Raw genomic sequence first — 19,291 nt, forward strand, 5'->3', positions numbered from 1 at the left:
AGCTGTTCACTGCCACCATTCTCCTCCTCCTTCCCCTTCACACAGCACATCTCTGTATTCTTGACGGGTGAGACAGAATTGGGTCTTTGTAGTAGTATAACTTGACTATGGGTAAGCTGGTACTTACTAAGGTTCTCATTTTCCCCTATGGAGTAAATCACAGGCTGAGAAGGGCTGTCTTGGCACTGAGCTGTGCCATCTTCGGAAAGGGGTGACACAGGTAAAGTCAGACTGTTCCTTTCATCCTGTTCAACATGTCCAGCTCAGGTTTTCTTTTCTGTTGCTCTATTGGCTTTGCTAGAACTTCTCCACTTCCCCCTAGACTTCCACAAAGGCTCTCTTGTCCATGGGTGATTGCTTAAACCACTGTTCCATTATCTGATACGGCACCAGCTGTATGGCACTGGTGATGGAACCCAGACTAAACTGGGTTGTAGCTAAGTCCTTAGGGATACAGAGCCAATTCCAGGTCTGTAGCTGAGATCATGGTTGGTGAGTCTGCCACCTGGGTGTGAGTGTGTGTTCTCAAAATGGTTCTCCATCATCTTGGACTGCGCTGGGGTTTCACAGTCTCCTCCCTGGATCCCAAAGCTCTGTGTTAGCCTGTGGATGGATGCCACATTGTCGTTGAGGTGGCAAGGGACATGTTTTTTTTCATCACCTTGCTGACATCATTCTCTCTATACCCTTTTTAAGTGTATGTTTTATAGCCCAGAATAAGGACTATCTTGGTGAATGTCCTATGTGAGTTATGTGAGAAGGTAAATTCTGCAATTCTGCTGTTATTGGACACTATTCTATATATTCATGACATCCAGTTGATTGATAGGTCTGTTTAGGTCAACTATATCTTTACAGATTTTCTACTTGCTTGGTCTATCAATTACTTAAGTACAGATGTTGAGATCTCCAACTATCATAGTGGATGTGTCTATTTCTCCTTTCAGCTGTACCAGCTTTGGCCTTACATAATTTGATGCTTTGTTTTTACATGCGTACACATTTAAATTGTTGTGTCTTCCTGGAAAATGCACCCTCTGATAATTATGTAATTCCTGTTTTCATCCTCGATAATGCTCCTTGTTCTGGTGTCTGTTTGTCTGAAATTAATACACCTACTCCATCTTTCGCTTGGTTATTATTAGTAGGGCATGTCCTTCTGCTCTAACTTTATCGTTCTTTATATTTAAAGTGAATTTCTTATAAAATATCTTGTTTCTTTATTATAAACTCTGGTGATCTCGGTCTTTTAATTAGTGTATTTAAAACTATTAGGTTTCAAGTGATTACTCTGTTACAGTTGAATTAATAACTACCATGTTTGTAACTATTTTCTATTTGTTGCATTTTTTCTTTGTTCCTAATTTTTGTGCCTTATCTGACATTAATTGAACTTTTTACATGACTATATTCTCTCATTTCTTAGCATATAAATTATATTTCTTTTAAAAACATGTAGTAGGGCTTGCCTTAGTGTTTCTAGAGTACACTTTAAGTTCACTTACTAATGTAACTATACTTCCGGGTACCTGCATGGCTCAGTCAGTTAAGCATCTGACTTCAGCTCAAGTCATGATCTCACGGTTCATGAGTTCGAGCCCCACGTGGGGCTCTCTGTGCTTTCAGCTCAGAGCCTGGAGCCTGCTTCGGATTCTGTGTCTCCCTGTCTCTCTGCCCCTCCCCTGCTTGCACTCAGGTTTTCTCTTTCTCAAAAATAAAATAAACATAACAAAAATGACACTATACTTCTTAACATACAGTGCGGGTACCTTATACAAATATTCTCAATTCTCTTTTCCCATCCCTTGATACATTGTGGTTATTCTTTTTGCTCATCTGTATTCCATAATCACTACCACGTTATCACTACTATTAATTTAAACAAATGCTTTACTACTGTTATTTTAAACATGCATTTTATGTAACAAAGGACATGCTCAACCAAGTGAAAAATCAACCTACAGAATGAGAGAGAATATTTGCAAATTATGTATGTGATAAGGACTTAATATGCAGAGTATCTAAAGAAATCCTACAACTAGACAACAAAAACCAAATACTCCATTAAAAACACGGCCAAAGGACTTGAGTACATATTTTTCTAACTGCGATGTACAAATGACCAACAAACACATCACTAGTCATTATGGAAATGCAAATCGGAACCACAATGAGATACCACCTCACAGCTACTAACACGGCCCCTCTAAAAAAACAAAAACAAAAACAAAAGAAGAAGTGTTAACAAGAATGTAGGAAAACTGAAGTCCTTGTGTACTGTTGGTGAGAACAAAAAATGATGCGGCCACTTTTGAAAATAGTATGGAAGTTTCTCACAAAATTAAAAATAGGACTACCATGGGGCACCTGGCTCAGTCAGTGAAGCATCTGACTCTGATTTCAGCTCAGGTCATGTTCTCATGGTGAGATCGAGCCCTGTGTTGGACTCCGTGCTAACAGCACGGGATTCTCTGTCTCCCTCTCTCTTTGCACTCCCCCTCCTCCCCCCACTCCCCCCCGTCCCCACCACTCGTGCTTTTTCTCTCTCAAAATAAATACGTAAAAATAAATAGAACTCCTGTATGATCTGGCAATCCTACTTCTGGATACATATCTAAAAGAAGAGAAAGCAAGTTCTTTAAGAGATATTTGTACATTCTGTCCACGGCAGCATTATCCACGATAGCCAACAAGTGGAAGCAACTCAAGTGTCTATCCACAGATAAGCGGGATGACTAAAGTGAGACACACACACACACACACACACACACACACACACACACTGGAATATTTTTCAGCTTTAAAAAGAAAGGAAATTCTGACATGGGCTACAATACAGATGAGCATGTAAGACATTACACTAATTGAAATAGCCAGTCACAAAGAGACAAATCTTATATTGTTTTACCTCTATGAGGTGCCCAGAATAGACAGATTCATACAGACAGAAAGCAGAATCGTGGATGCCAGTGTCTGGTGGGGGGTGGGCGGGGAGAAGGTTATGGGGAGTTGTACTGAATGGTTATGAAATTTCAGTTTTGCAGCATGAAAAAAAGAGTTCCGGAGATTGCCTGCACAGCAACGTGTCACTACTAAATTGTACACTTAAAATGATGAAGATGGGAACTTTTATGTTATAAGCATTCTAACACACTTAAAATTTTTAATAAAAAATATTAAGAAAAAAAGCATTTTGATTTTACCTTCATGTTTTCTTTTCTCATGCCCTTCTTTGCATTCTGTACATTTGAAATTCTAATCTATACAATTTTCCTTCTCCCTGAAGAACTAACATTTCTTTCCTACAGGTCAGTTTTGTTGGTCTAAGAAACTATTTTTCCTTCCATCCCGCCACCCCCCCGCCCCACCTTTGGAGATTAATTTCAATGGATGTGGAATTCAAGTATGTTATTGTTGTTTTCTTCAACATTCAAATGTTTTAAAATACTTTCTTCTTGTTTGTATGGTTTCTGATGAGAATCTGTTCTTATTTTTATCTTTGTTCCCCTATAGGTAATATCTCTATCTCTATCTCTATCTCTATCTCTATCTCTATCTCTATCTCTATCTCTATCTCTATCTCTATCTCTATCTCTATCTCTATCTCATCTATCTATATCTATCTTTAAAGAAGCCAGACTCGGGGCGCCTGGGTGGCTCAGTCGGTTAAGCGTCTCACTTCAGGTCAGGCCATGATCTCTCCGTTCGTGAGTTCGAGCCCCGCGTCGGGCTCTGTGCTGACAGCTCAGAGCCTGGAGCCTGCTTCAGATTATGTGTCCCCCTCTCTCTCTGCCCCTCTGCTGCTCATGCTCTGTCTCTGTTTGTCTCAAAAATAAATAAAAACATTTTAAAAATTTTAAAAAAAGAAACCAGACTTAAGTGATATTTAAGTCTGGCTTCTTTCAAGATTTTCTCTTCGTCTTTTGACAAAGATACGCAAATTAAATATGACATGGCTAGCAGTATAATTCTTTAATTTTCCCTGCTTTGTGTTTCTTGAACTTCCTAAATCTATTTGCTTGTTTGTTTCTGCCATTAATTTTTCAAGTTTCCAGCAATGATTACTTCATCTATGTTTTTCTACTTCCTTCTCTCCTACTTCACCTTTTGGTATTCCAAGTATATGTATGTTCGCTAAAATTGTACTACTGCTCTTGGAAGTTTTAATGTTTTCTTTTGATTCTTTATTCTCTTTATGTGTAAGTGTGAGAAGTTTCCACTGACATATCTTAAGGCTCAGTGACTCTTGCCTTGTTGTGTCTAGTCTACCGATGAGCCCGTCGAGGGCGTCCTTCACTTACATGATTTTGATTTGTGATTTTTCTTCACTTATTTTGATTCTAGTATTTCCTTTTGATTCTTAAGTGTCCATGGCTGTGCTTACTTATATTCACCTGTTATTTCATGTAGTCTATTTTTTTCTATTAAAACCATTACCATGTTAATCAGAGTTATTTTAAATATCTAATCTGACAAGTGCAACGGCTGTTGTCACATCCAAGTCTGCTTCTGATGTTGCGTTGTCTCTTCAAATTGCCTTTCATTTCCGTACGCCTTGTAACATATTGTTTAACGCTGAACGTGATGTATCAGGTGATAGGAAATGAGGTGAACAGGCCTATATCGGGAGGTTTTGTGTTGTTCTGGTTAGGATCTGGGATTTGTTTAGTATTTGCTCTAGCTCTAGGTACCAGAGACACCAAATTCCTCTAGCGCTCTTGTTTTTATCTACACTGTTGACTTTGGGGTCCCCTAAGCACTCGTTCTCAGAGAGAATCTGTGTTGCGAGACTCTTTCCACTGTACTCCACTGCCATTATACTGCGTCCCTAATGGACCCTTTATAAGAAAAAGGGAGGGGAGTGTTCTGTCATCTTCGGATCAGATCGAAGTCTTAAAACAGGCCTGTGCCTCTCTGGGCTGTGACCTTCCCAAGTGCTTCTGCAGGGTCACAGATCTCCTTCTCGGGCCTCTGTGTTGAAGGAGGAAAGCTAGAGGGGCTGGAGAGGAAGCACTGTCCTCTCTCCAGCTAAGGTGAGCCTCCCTTAAATCTCTCTCCTGGAAGACCAAGTCTTTGTTTCGGAGAACACTTGGTGTGTTTCACAACTGTGACCCCCCCCCCTCCTCCCAGGAGTGCCAGTTAGAGATTTCTCCTGTCTCTTCCTGCACATGTAGCAGGGGTCCCTAAGGGCACAATCTACAGCAGTGTGGGCCAGCTCCCAAGACCCTGGCCCCAGGAGTTTCTGCCACAGGCATCCTCCAGCAAGCTATCAAATGTATTATTTATGTGTTCCTCCATGGCTCCAGCAGCTTCTGTTTCAGGTAACCCGATCTCAGCTCTAACGTTCTGAATTCCCCTGTGCCTCCAAAGTAATGCTTTACCCTGCAACCTCAGTTCTCTGATGTGCCCAGGAAAGGTCAGTGATTTTCAGCGTGCTTGGCGTCTTCTTGTTTCAAGGATGGGAGTGGCAGCTTCCAAGCATTTTATATGTCAGAGCTGCACCAGAAAAAATAAATACATCCTATGCACGGCACATATGTAAAAAGACACACAGAAAGCAAGTCCTGCATTTCAGCAGTGGCTTCTGATGCTACCTGAGAGAAAGAATTCCAGCTAAATTCCACGGCCTGATTAGCATTAATTTACTCACAATTTGAAGAAACGGCCATCGGCTTAGGAGCAGCAGACTCCAGGAGCAGTAGGCCAACTATCAGTGCCTGCCAGCCTCTCCCAGGGCCAAGATTTAGGACGCCTGCCTGGATACAGAATCACACGATTGTTGGACACTGTTTCAGCCATTGCCATCTGTCTTGTTTCCCATATAAATTCTCTCCCCTGCTGACCGATATATATGGCATTCTGTAGAAGGCCCAGGCACAAATTTCTAAAAGGGGTTCTCAGGCAAGAGCCTTTCTTGTCATTCACATCTGCCAGGTTTCTGCCACGACTTGCTTGTGGACTCATTTGTAAGGCAACTTTTCAGTGTAGCGCCCATACACAGCATTTGGGGTTCTGGATTATTTACTGCTTCCTGCTGCAGCCAAGACTCAGCCACTCCAGGATTCTGCACGGTGTGATTCAAAGAATGGGTTCAACATAGCACGCATGGTATTTTGGTATCACCGCCCATATGGAACTGTGGGAAAACCCCAAGACATATATCACATTCACTCGCACAATCCCACAATCGTGTCTGTCAGTGTACGTTAGTCTAGACTCCCCTCCTCTTTGGAAATCTTCCAATGGCTACCTTTACAAAAATAGAGACACGCATGGTTTAGCCTGTGGTAAAAGTACATTTCCTGGGGGGTGGGCAAGGATGGGTGTTCATGGTGATTGACTATTATTGCCAAAGATTTTGTTGGAAATAAGCCCAGAACTTTATATTGTATTTATATTCTATTCAACACTTTGTGCTGTATAAAGGTTAAATGAATAAAAAAATCTGTAACTAACTTTAACCATAATGCATTTATCTTTTAAAGAACTGAAGATTCACTCTCTGCGTGTCTCAAGAAGGGGCAATATGTTAATCCAATGCTGCCTTTATTTTTTTTTTTTTTTTTTTTTTTTTTTTTTTTTTTTTTTTTTTTTTTTTTTTTAATTTTTTTTTTTTCAACGTTTATTTATTTTTGGGACAGAGAGAGACAGAGCATGAACGGGGGAGGGGCAGAGAGAGGGAGACACAGAATCGGAAACAGGCTCCAGGCTCTGAGCCATCAGCCCAGAGCCTGATGCGGGGCTCGAACTCACGGACCGCGAGATCGTGACCTGGCTGAAGTCGGACGCTTAACCGACTGCGCCACCCAGGCGCCCCACCAATGCTGCCTTTAATTCACATAATGATGTGACATAAAATATTTTTGAGAAATGTGTGTCCCCTGTGACGCTTCAAATCTCCTTATGTTACTGACAAAAAATACAGTAAAATTCATGCTATTATAAATTAAAAGCATGGGGAACATCTAACTGAATTTCTAGAGTATGAATGTCTTTAACTCTCAATCATCTTTCTCTTAACATCCATTTTCAATTTTTAGAATATAGAATTAAGGAGGAAAGAGAGATAGAGAGATTGAGACAGAGAGAGAGAGAGAGAGAGAGTGTGTGTGTGTCCGTGTGTGTGCTTTGTCTTAACAAAACTTCTTAACAGTAGTTTATCATGTTAAAAAAATAAAGCGTTACATCCACGATAGCTTGATCTTTTCCTCTTTCAAAATACTTCTCATTACAGTATTTTCCACTTTAACTAGAAAACTTTAAAAGTATGGAAACATCTTGTGGGGAACTACACGCTAAATCTAACCTCGAAACAAAAGCTAATATCAAACTAATTTAAACAAATGAGTTTTTTAAACTCAGAAAGCCACATAGCTTGCACTACAAAAGCAAAGTCAACCTTGAACATCATAGTGACAATGACAAACACTTGACCACACGGAAGTCAGGACGAAGGGAATCACGAAATTAAAATAGCACTGTCACTTATTTTATTTCCTAACAAATTACTTTTTCAATATCAGCAGATCTAGAATATGCACCTGAATTTTCAAGGACTTTTTTTTTGTCAACAATATGAGAAAAAATCTTAAAATGGTAGTTATTCAGGAGGGAAATTGGAAGTAATGTATAAAATGGAAAGTGCCCTGAATTTGGAATCTGACACCTTGAGTGCTACACATTTAGTTTCTGTTTTCTGCTGATTTGAGACTCGGGATAAATTGAGGCTCAGTTCTCTCATCTGCAGAATGGGAACAACAATGGCAAGTCATTGTCCGGCTTATCCCACAGTGTCCATGAGTGCATGTGGCGAGCAGCCCACGTAGAGAAGGTATTTGTAAACCGAAATAGAGGACTATTCCCAGAGAGGGATACACTTGAATGGGGAATCACTTCAAAATTACTCCTTTTGTAGCTTCTCCCTAAGAAGAGAGGCAAACTGTCAAAAGTTTGTGAGACAGTAATAATCTTGCATGAAAACTGCAGAAGATACACAGAGAGAGAATATTTTCAAACACACTTTACAAGACCAGCAAAGCATTATACCAAAACCTTACAAGGACATTCCAATTCAAGAAAATTAGCAACCAACATTTCCCCTGATTGTGGATTTGAGGATACTAAGCAAAATATTAGCAAATGGAATGGAGTTACATATATAAAGGGGGAAAAAAAGCTCAAGTGATGGGATTCATTCCAAAATTACTTAACTATATTTGAAAATAAGTGAGTATAATCCATCACATTAACAGAATGAAGGCTGCATGGTCATTTCAATAAATATAAAAAACAATTTCAAAAAATAAAAATATTTCTTGATTTATCTTTCAGCAAATCAGGAATAGCAAGGAACACTCGATCTTGTGAAGAACATGCTAACATCATATCTAACAGTGAAGTTTTGCAAGCATGTTCCTCACAGTTGAAAATAAAGCAAGGAAGAACACTATCACAATTTCAGTCCAACATTGTACAGCAGCCCCTAGCTAATGTCACAATGGAAGTAATTTTATCTTAATGTGGTCCCTGGCAACAAAGTCAGTACAAAAGTAATCAATTGCATTTTTATACACTAGCAAGATGGGCAATGCAATACACAGGTTATGAAATAAATTTATGAAATAAATCAACTAAAGCATGTGCAACACTAATACATTGTAAATTGCAGGATTTTTTTTTAAAGTTTATTATTTACTTTGAGAGGGGATGGAGGGGGAGAGAGAGCGAGGGAGACAGAATCCCAAGCAGGTCCCATGTGTTCAATGTGGAGCCCGATGTGGGACTCAATCCCATGACTGAGAGATCATGACCTACGGTGAAATCAAGAGTCCCCCATGTAACCTACTAAGTCACCCAGGTGCCCCTGCAAGATGTTCTTAAGAGATTAAAGGACACCTAAGTTAATAGCAAGAGCTAAGCAGCACCCATAGATCAGAAAACTTGACTTATGTCAATACTTCCAAATTTATCTACAGATTCAGTGCAATGGCATTCAAATTATAAGGATTGAGTAAATTCATATTGAAGTACAAAGATCCAACAGTAGTTATGAATATCCTTACGTTAAAACCTGGAGACTTGACTAAGACAATAAAGCTTTCTGTAAAGATTCAGGACTTAAAAGAGTATTTGCTATTGACAAATAGGCCAGAAGACAGAATAGAGGGTCCAGAAAGAGATCTACTCAGTTAACACGATTTTATAAAGGGATAACTTCATTCCAGTTCAGAAAGCATGGTCTTCTCAATTAATTGTGTTGGATTACTTACATCATTATTTAGAAAGTTAATGAAATTTAACTTGAGATGGATCATGTATCTGAAAGTAAGAATAAATAATTTGAAGCTTCTGGGGGGAAAAACAACTAGGAAAATGGCTTCATGATCAAGGGAGATTTATTAAATAGAACTCAAAAAGCACTTTGAATATAAGAAAAAAAATGGATAATTTGACTTTAAAAATAAAAAATTTCACAAAAATTCCATAAAGTAGGTGAAAAATCAGGCTTCGGATGGGATTATATGTTTGTAATATATTTATTTAATATACTCATATCTATCAAAATATAGAAGAGTTTCACATCAATAATAAAGCAATAAACTAATTAAAAATGAGCAAAAGCCTTTACACTAAAGAATATTAAAATATCCATTAACATATGAAAAGTTCTTAAAATCATTATTCATCAGACAAATGGAAAATAAAAATTACAAGGAGATACCAATTAATTCTACTATAGTAGCTGAAAGTTAGAGGACTGGTAATACCAGGATGTAGGGCAACAGAAACTCTCGTATATTTTTTGATGTGAGATGAGTAGGTATAAGCATGTGGAAAAATGTGAGTTGTGTCTACTGAATATTAGCATAAACCACAGACCAGCAATTCCACTCCTGGATACATAATATACAGCAAAATGACTGATTATGTCCATGAAAATATAAGATGTACAAAGTACAAGAGTGTACGTACCAGCTTTATTTGTAATAGTCCCCCCCACTGGACATAATCCAAACACCAGTCAATTGTATGGTAAATTATGCTATATTCATACAATGGAATAGCACAGTAATATATTGAGGCAGGGAACAACATGAATGTTTTTACTAATAAGCAAATTTACTAATGGGTAAAATAATGGGTAGGAAATATATAGCGTATACTATGCACTTTTATTTATATGTAGTCCAAGAACAGGAAAAACTCACTTATGGTAATAGAAGTAAGAACAGTGATTCCTATGGGGAAGTTGTACTGAGTATATAGGAGCATGACAGAACTTTCTTGGGGGATGGAATTGTCCCGTATTTGATCTGACTATTGATTATAAAGGTGTACACGTAGGTAAAATGACTGAGCTTAAAATAAGGGCATTTGCTGTAACTTATACCCAACTTAGACCACTAAACTTTTCAAAAAGCTGCTATTGCGTGTAACAATGAACTACCTATTTAAACTCCCTCAGACTTGACTCTTTCATGAGCAAAATGAAATGTGTACCAGTAACTAAAATATGAGGTTAGTGCAATTATGAATCCACCCCATTTAATTCAGTTTTGGTCACACTGATAATTTAATTCTATTTAAATGTTCACAATTTTCTAAACACCATACGTAACACAAAGTATGTATGTCTTCATTAGTAAAAATGAAATGAAACATTGCAATCTCAGGGTACAATTGCTTTGATATCAGAAAAGGAACAAAAATTTCAAGTAATAGGGACAGTTTTAAAAAAGGGAGCAGTATTATTAAAATTAAGCACACTGTTGCATTTTGTCTTCAACGGGGTGCAAACTTCCCCCCGCCCCAGAGGACAGTGGGTAACGTCTGGAGAAATTTTCACTTGTCCCAAGGTGGATGGCCAGTCAGCACCAGGTAGAGGCAAAACATGCTGATAAATATCTTATGATGCAAAGGACAGCCCTCCAAAACAAAGACATGTTGGGCCAAAATGTCAATAGCGCTGAGGTGGAGACTATCCTAAACCCTGGCTTAGGACAGCAAACATCTACTCTTACAGCCTGGGAGGTTCTGAAGGAAATAACAGTCTCTCTTTTCTCCAGACAGGAGATTTTGAAAAGCCACCTAAGCCTGGGTCAAAATTCCTTATTCACAATTATAAAGTTTCCAAGTTATGAAAAGAGAATTCATATCATTAAAAAAATAAAATGAAATGATGGGGCCCTGGGTGGCTCTGTCCATTAAGCATCTGACCTCATCAGGGCATGATCTCGCAGTTCACAAGTTCGAGTCCACGTTGGGCTGTGCTGACACACAGGCTGCTTCAGATTTGGTCTCCCTCTCTCTCTTCCCCTCCCCTGTTCATTCTGTCTCCCTCTCCAAATATAAATAACATTAAAAAATTAAAAAATGAAATAAAATAAATTGAAATAAAATGAAATAATAAGATAAAATAAATAAAATAAAATAAAATAAAATAAAATAAAATAAAATAAAACCTGGCCTCAACTATCCTGTTCTGCTCTCAGGCTACTCACTACCTTTTTTTAAAATCCCATATGCTGTGAGCATGTCTGTCTTTCCTTGTAGAAATAAAAGTGTATATGATAAAAGGGTACTGACATGATCAAGGGTTTATTAGAATTTTTTATAAGGTGGGGCACCTGGGTGGCTGAGTCAGTTTAGCATCGACTCTAGGTTTCTGCTCAGGTCATCATCTTATGTTTGTGAGATCAAGCCCCCTGTTGGGCTCCACACTAAGTGTGGAGCCTACTTGGGATATTCTCTCTCTCTCTCTCTCTCTCTCTCTCTCAAAAAAAAAATTATATAATGTATATTATTGCCTTCATATGTCAGAGAATTCTGAAAGGTATCCAAATATTTAGGATAAGGGAATGTTGACCAGTAATTACATTAGGGTGTCATAAAGCAGGTTAAATAAGAAAATTAGAAAGAAATGTTTTTTTCTTCTCCCAACTACTCCAGTTATTAGTAAATGAACTATACATGGACAATTTATCCCATAGTCCTCATGTGTAAACTGTAAATAACAACACTTTCAGGTGTGGTTTGAGTATTAAGGCAGTGAATATCCATCATCTCTCTCTCTCTCTCTCTCTCTCTCTCTCTCTCTCTCTATCTTTAAGTAGGCTTCACTCCCAGTGCAGAGCCCAATTCAGGGCTTGAACTCACAACCCTGAGATCAAGGACTGAGCTGAGATCAAGAGTCAGACTGTTAACCAACAGAGCCACCCAGGCATCCCTAAATCAGTGAATATTTTAAACGACTATAAAAATTCCCAAAATCTAGTATTCAATGAAAGCTTTTCTCTACCTTTTTCCCCAATATTACTTAATTATTAAATAAAATATATTGCTTTCTAATACTGAATTAAGAAAAAGCAAGCAAATTAAGAAGTCATCTTTGTTAACTGCCCTAATATTAAAAAAAAAAATAGTACAGACCTTGGAAACCTGATTATATTACATCCTTAATTGGATCTACGTGGGTAAAAAAATGGCAGTCACATGCTGAATGTATGACAGCAGGAATTCAAATCTACAGTGAGGGCTCAGCTGGGCACTTTTAAAGAATAGGGAGCTGACCGCCCAAACACAGTACCTGTGTACTGTGGACAGGATTCATATTGGATTCAACACTGTTCACCTTCCAAGCCATTCATGTAGCAATTATTAATATCTTAATGTATGAATAAATGGGGAGTTCCAGATAAAACCATAGACCTGTGGCTTGCCACTGAGCTGACATGAGTAAGAAGAACTCCGTACTTCCCATATGTGGAGGTCTAGGACTTGGCAACCTGGCCGTTATGTAGTCTCTTGCTCTACTGCACATGGGTTGAAGTATAAGAAACTCGTTTCTTCCTTGTAAGCATTAGCTCTCTTGGGTTGACCAAGGGAAGCTACTTAGGATTAAAAGAACAGATACCCTGAGTTTAGGTTGTGTATTTTGTTTTATGTGGTTAAAAAGTCTCTAAAAATGAAAGAAACAGGTTAAATGAGAACATATCTTTTGGTAATACACCCAGATTCTCCGTTCAGGGCTGGGACACTGGGAATATTTGTGGCTGACAGCCCACAGCCACACCTCTCTTGGAGCCTGAAGCAAGATTATGCCTCCTAGTCCATGGCCAATAACCTCCAGGGATAAATGGCTTGACCCCTTCTCTTATTGTAGGACAATCTGAGCTCCAGAATTCTCTAAAGGATGGGCTCAGGCCTGGGTAGCAATCTCAGAGCAGATCCTGTGTCTGACCACTCCTGCCTTCGTCACACCCCTACAGATTTGAATCCTAGAAGCAATCCCAAATACACCTTCTTTACTCAGTCTATTTCCAGGGAGTTCAATCCAATGTACATAATTATTTTGTTTATTCAATAAATATTTTTAAGTTTATTTAATAAATATTTTTCTATCACACAATATCATGGGCTAGATCCTGGGGATATAGCAGTTAAAGATGTTAAGCAATTATGCAACATGAACAAAACCTTTTCGTGGTTTTCACTTGCTTTTGACAAAAGGAAGAGTCAACTAATACTTGCACTTTGCCTCAAGCACAAAATACATTTTTTAATGTCTCCTAAACTAAATACTGTGTATTTGATCTGAAATGTGTTGGTGGTAGATGGGGGGAAAGAGTTGGTCCAAATTTCAAGTGTGTGTGTGTGTGTATGTGTGTGTGTGTGTGTGTGTGCGTGTGTGTATGTGTGTGTGTGTGTTTTCCTGAATGGTAAAAAGGTCCAGAACAATAAAACTCTAACTTCAACTCATATTAATTTTCCACATAAATTAGTAAGTCACTTTGCTTTCTTAAGGGTTATTCTTCTGATCTCAGAATAAGGCTGTGAATTTATCTTTGAGATTAATTTTATTACTGGGTTTCTATAAAATTAGCCACAGAGGGTTTCAGGTGGTCATAAGGTAAAGAGAGATCAATGGGTGAAATGGGGGAAGAATAACTCTAAGCAACATGTCACAGAGTTATATAAGAGTCACGGAATTTGAGAAATAGTCAGAATTTTTGCGAAGTTTTTGGGTACTTCAGTATTTAGATGTAATGGTTCAGATTCCCTAGTTTTATCCTTTTAAATTTTTTTTTCAACGTTTATTTATTTTTGGGACAGAGAGAGACAAGCATGAACGGGGGAGGGGCAGAGAGAGAGGGAGACACAGAATCGGAAACAGGCTCCAGGCTCCAGGCTCCAGACTCTGAGCCATCAGCCCAGAGCCTGACGCGGGGCTCGAACTCACGGACCGCGAGATCGTGACCTGGCTGAAGTCGGACGCTTAACCGACTGCGCCACCCAGGCGCCCCATATCCTTTTATTTCCTAAGTGTCAGCAGTCATTAAGACAGTCATAGAAGACAGATTTGGAGAATTAAAAGTGAGAATGAATCTTGATTTATCAAACATCTTATAAATGAAATTATATGCTAGAAATTAATAGCATTTTAAACGGGAAGGAAATAACATACACACCCTATCATATAAGAACTTGTTACAGTTTCGATGATTTTCTCCTGATTTATATGTATTACACAAATACTACACAACAATAAAAAATAATTTTTAAACGTCAACTGCCAACGTCCCTGAATTATGGCTTTTCATTTTCTATCACATCATAGAAAACAATGGAACGGTTGGTCTCACTCTAATATAAGGAAGAAAAATTTCAACACAGCTAATTAGAATCTTGAAGCATCTCTCTTATTGGAGGCATTCATTTGTTTAAGAAATTCTGCCTTCATTTCTGCTTGGCGCTCATGGGTGAATCCAATTTCCCACTTTTATTTTTGTATGAGACATTAAACCTTAGCAGAAACCTTGTGATCTGTTCGTGTCAAATATGACATATAGATATAAGACCTTGCTCAAACATCAAGAATGTAACCTGTATCCACACTGTCAAATGTTAAATGTGTGCTTTTTTTTAGACATTTGATTTGGTATGAAATGACCTTCAAGAATGTAGGAACCTTATAAATCTGATTCAGAAGACTCTACAGATCTATGTTTCCTTCATTCTGAGAAACCACTTTGGAGTAGACGCCTTGCCTTTTTATCAGTTAGGGTCCATATGCAACAATGGAACGTGTGTTAGCTTATCTCCTAGAGAGAACAGAGAGTCTGTATAATTATTGGAAGAGCTAGAAACAGGGAAAAGTGAAGCAAAGCAGAAATTAAAGGTGGAAGACATGCCCTGGGCTTGGAGGGGCCAAGAGAGAAGCTGCTTTAGCAGAGGGCAGGATGTAGGGCTGCATGGCCAGTACTGGCATCTCGAAGAACAGGCTGCCAGCCCGTAACTAGGACTCCAGAAGGGGAAACTGACTGATGACATTGACATCATTGAGGAGATCCTGTCTTCCAGAGATACTGTGAGAGAGAGAAGGAGGGAGGGAGGGGGTAGAAATCTATTCAAATTCCCTTTAGAAAAGCTGAAACTGGGTTCTCCTGATCCCAATGCTCAGAGACTCAAGAATGCTGTGAGAAGTCTTTCTAGTTCTCTCTCCACTTCGAGTTGTGCTTTCCTATGTATGGGTTGCATGTTGCAGGTCAGGTTCTTATGTTTTTGGAAGGATTATCTCTGTCTTCCTTAGGTTTACTTGGTCCTTAAGATCTCAGAAGCAGAGACAGCAACCCCCTAGTGTCCAAAGGGAAGATCCTGACCCTTGATCGTGTGAACCTCCCTGGACAAATGGTTGGGTTTAAGCACATGGCAGCGTCTGGCCAGCTTGGGCTACGTGTTTGCCACAATGGAGAAGGAAGATGCCTCATGTAGGAGAGACGAGGCAACAAACATGTATAAAAATTGGAGGCAAGAGCATGGCACAGCATATAAAGAAGTTGAATCACTATGTCGTGTGCCTGAAACTAAGGTAACCCTGTGTGCCAACTACACTCGAATAAAAAAAATAAGAAATAAAAATTAGAAGCAAGACGTGACAATCAAAATGACGACTACCACATTTAGTACTGTTATCATTTTCACCCTCCTCTCTGTATTTATCATCATAGGCTAGGCATGAGCTGCTTAAATGGGTCAAGGCAATTTAGAAAGATTAACCATCTGGAACTAAATTCCTTAATGAAAGTAGCAAAGAGCCAAGAAAGGGGAGTGGACATATGTGGCTCTAGACAATAGAATACAATCCAGTTTGAAGGATAGGCAAATAAAATCAGGAAACGGTAAGAACATGGCTCGAGTTTGGCCATCTGATCTCAGAAACATGACGAGACCAATGATCATCAGACTTACATCTTTAGCCACAAAGATGAGTTTCATACTTTCGTAGTAGACTTCCTTAAATCCCTCCTTCCTATTTCAGAATGAGTTCCAGACAATGGGGGAAAGCTCTCTCCTATTGGGGCTGTAGGAAGCAGCAGTGATTGGCAACACCAGGTAAGCCCTGAGAATTTCAGCGCTTTTGAGAGGCACACCAATACTTCTGTTTTTCAGAAACAAGTATTTCTAATTTTGTCTCATATATCATGAGACTCATAGGTATTATAGAATTTTCAGCTAAGCAAATACTACTTAGGTCTCATTCTGCTATTGCTTAATTCATTTTCCTCTTCTCTTATTGATTGAGTTAAATAATGTAATTAAAAGATCACAGTTGGTATATTGCCTGCAGTCATGATAGTATCCCCCATTTTTTGGAGTTGTATATAATAATTATATTAAGCTTTGCAGTGTAACTCAATTGATCCTCAGTAGAATATCACATTAAGTAATTGATGTCAGGAAAGTTTTTTGTTGTTGTTGTTGTTATATTTTATTCATCCTGAACTGAACAGCCCCAAATATTTTTGTTTGAATGATTCTACTCATGTTCGCTATACATTACATGCAACTTAACTGTGGTTCAAACCTCATTTATTCCTTGTATTTATTTATCCTTCTGTATATTTGTATAAATTTTGCCTATAGGTTGTTATGACCTTTCAGAGTTGTTCTAATTTTCTAAAAGTGGACCAATCCTTCAATCTTCTGTATTATAATTTAAGGCAAAACATCCATTATAATCAATCATTCATAAAAACTTAATACTGAAGAAAACTAAACAGCAATCCGAAAATAATGTTTTCATCATTAAAAGAAACAATGGCAAATTATGCATGAATGCTAACAGTGTAAGCTCTTAAGTGCATCTGATGGCTTTGTTAAATATTGATATCTTAGAAGAGGCCTCCTTTATATTTGACAAGTCTTACTGGAACACCCTGATAAAAAAAACCACTATCATATTTATGGTGAAAGAGTGGATGTATGGACAGCACTATCTACATTTGTAAGTTGCACCAAAAATACCTTGGTGTCTATATTAAACTTTAAGAGAGTATTCTTGGGTGAATAATAATTACTGGTGAGGCAAAGCTTTAAGTAAAACTGTTACAAACATGCACCTGTGAGGCACCATGTAAGTGCAAGTTCTCTAAGAAACAAGCATAGTGAGAAAGTAAAAAGGAAGAATAAAGTAAAACTTAAAAATAGACATCTGAGTCAGCAGTGAAGTCTAGCACCGTGTTTCTTAGAGCAACTCATTACCTTCCTTTCCCTTAGCGCTAAACATCAATATGTCTGGCTAGTATCTAACTTACCGGAAGGAAACTTGAAAGTCACAATGCGGGGCTGTCGCTGTGGTATGAAAAGAAGGAGGCATGAACGATACTGTCCTAGTATTTATTCCTATTGCCCATTTTTAGATTTCTTTCTCTCTGTCCTACATTAAAACCCTTCATGTATAATCTTACAGCATCATGCAGTTACATAATTTACACTAAGGACAAGACAAATCCTTAAGGTCAAAATGTTTTCACTGGGGAATGTCACATCTACATTTGGGCTTAAGATAGCCTTTGAACACTGAATTTTTTGTACCTTGACATTTAATTTTTTTTTTTCCTGGAAAGGACATGGATGGCATCATAAATGATTCTTAATAGGTCCTACAAAACAACATTCAAGAATTACTGCTGTCGTAGCTAGATTCAAGTGAAATTATTTTGGGGAGAGTATTATGTTTTGGGGAGACAATTCTCCATGGATCTCTTGTGCTTCTACTCTCTTGCAAGAAGAGGTACTGATAGTTTGTTCTGGACTATTTTTACCAAAATGTTTGTATAGCAAATCTTCTTGAAAGGTAGGGAAGTGTATTCCCCTTAGAGAAAAGAAAAGTTTTGCATAGAGCCTTAGATGATACAGAGCATGTCTGTCTCTGGAGCCAAAGGCCAATTTGCTTACTGCAATTAGGGCGAAAGCTTTGGACTCCCTAATCTAAGGGCTCCTTTCTTGTAATGGAGGTCACTGCATGTGCAATTGTCACCTGGATCTCTTAGCATCACCCTGTGGGAATTGGGACTCAGAGAACCAGGACAAGAAAATGCTGATACTTTGGCTCTTGTATTGCTCTGCACAATCAAGTCCTTTGTCTTGATTCAGAAAATCCCATGCCTTTAGCCCAGCTAGCATCCATGAACCTATGGCAGCCTAACTGCACAATATCATATCTTCACAGTTTTGGCCATAAATATGGGAAGGCTGATAATGCCATGACTTTCTGGAAGAGGAAGAATTAAAGACCTATGGGACAGATTAATAGGACTTGAGGGAAGTCCATGGTCATCAGTAGCAACCCATTGACCCAAATGCACAGTCAATTGCACAGTAAACGCACAACCAATCATTCTTCACCCCATGGTCATTGATTAGCAGGGATTCGGAGGTAGGTGAGTGCTGTAAAGTGGGTTACAAGACCTGAGTCCAAACAGCATGCTAGCCATGACTAAGTCTCCTACAGAAGAGGCGCTTCCTGCCTAATTTGAGGATATCCTCAGATTTGCCCCACTGTGAAAACTGCACTTCCTTCTGAGGGTGCAGAATTTTCCATCCCTTTAGACAAAAGTTGCAGAGATGCATGCCTATACTGAATGCCAGAAAAGAGAAATTTGCAACCATTGTGGGCAGAAAACAGGTGCAATGTGAGAACACTGACTGGCTTGCCTAGGAGACGAGGGTGTAGGGCACATACTATTTTGTTGAAAAGGATGGCAACAACCATCTATATTATGGCTTGGCTTCTTCTGCAAGCTCTCATGCCAACCTTGGATCATTCAGAGCCACGAATAAAAGGTGATAGAGATGTTTGCAATGGGTCCTGGCTGCTGTAAGGGAGCTTTGACCCCTTGGGGGAAGATTCCCTGAAATGGAGAAACTCCCATGGGAAGCCACAGAAGCATCTGGCAATGGTGTGAGGCTCTCATCACTTTGGGCTGGATTTACAGTACAGATGAATATG

Source organism: Lynx canadensis, chromosome B1 (genome assembly GCF_007474595.2).
Source record: "Lynx canadensis isolate LIC74 chromosome B1, mLynCan4.pri.v2, whole genome shotgun sequence".
NCBI lineage: Eukaryota > Metazoa > Chordata > Mammalia > Carnivora > Felidae > Lynx > Lynx canadensis.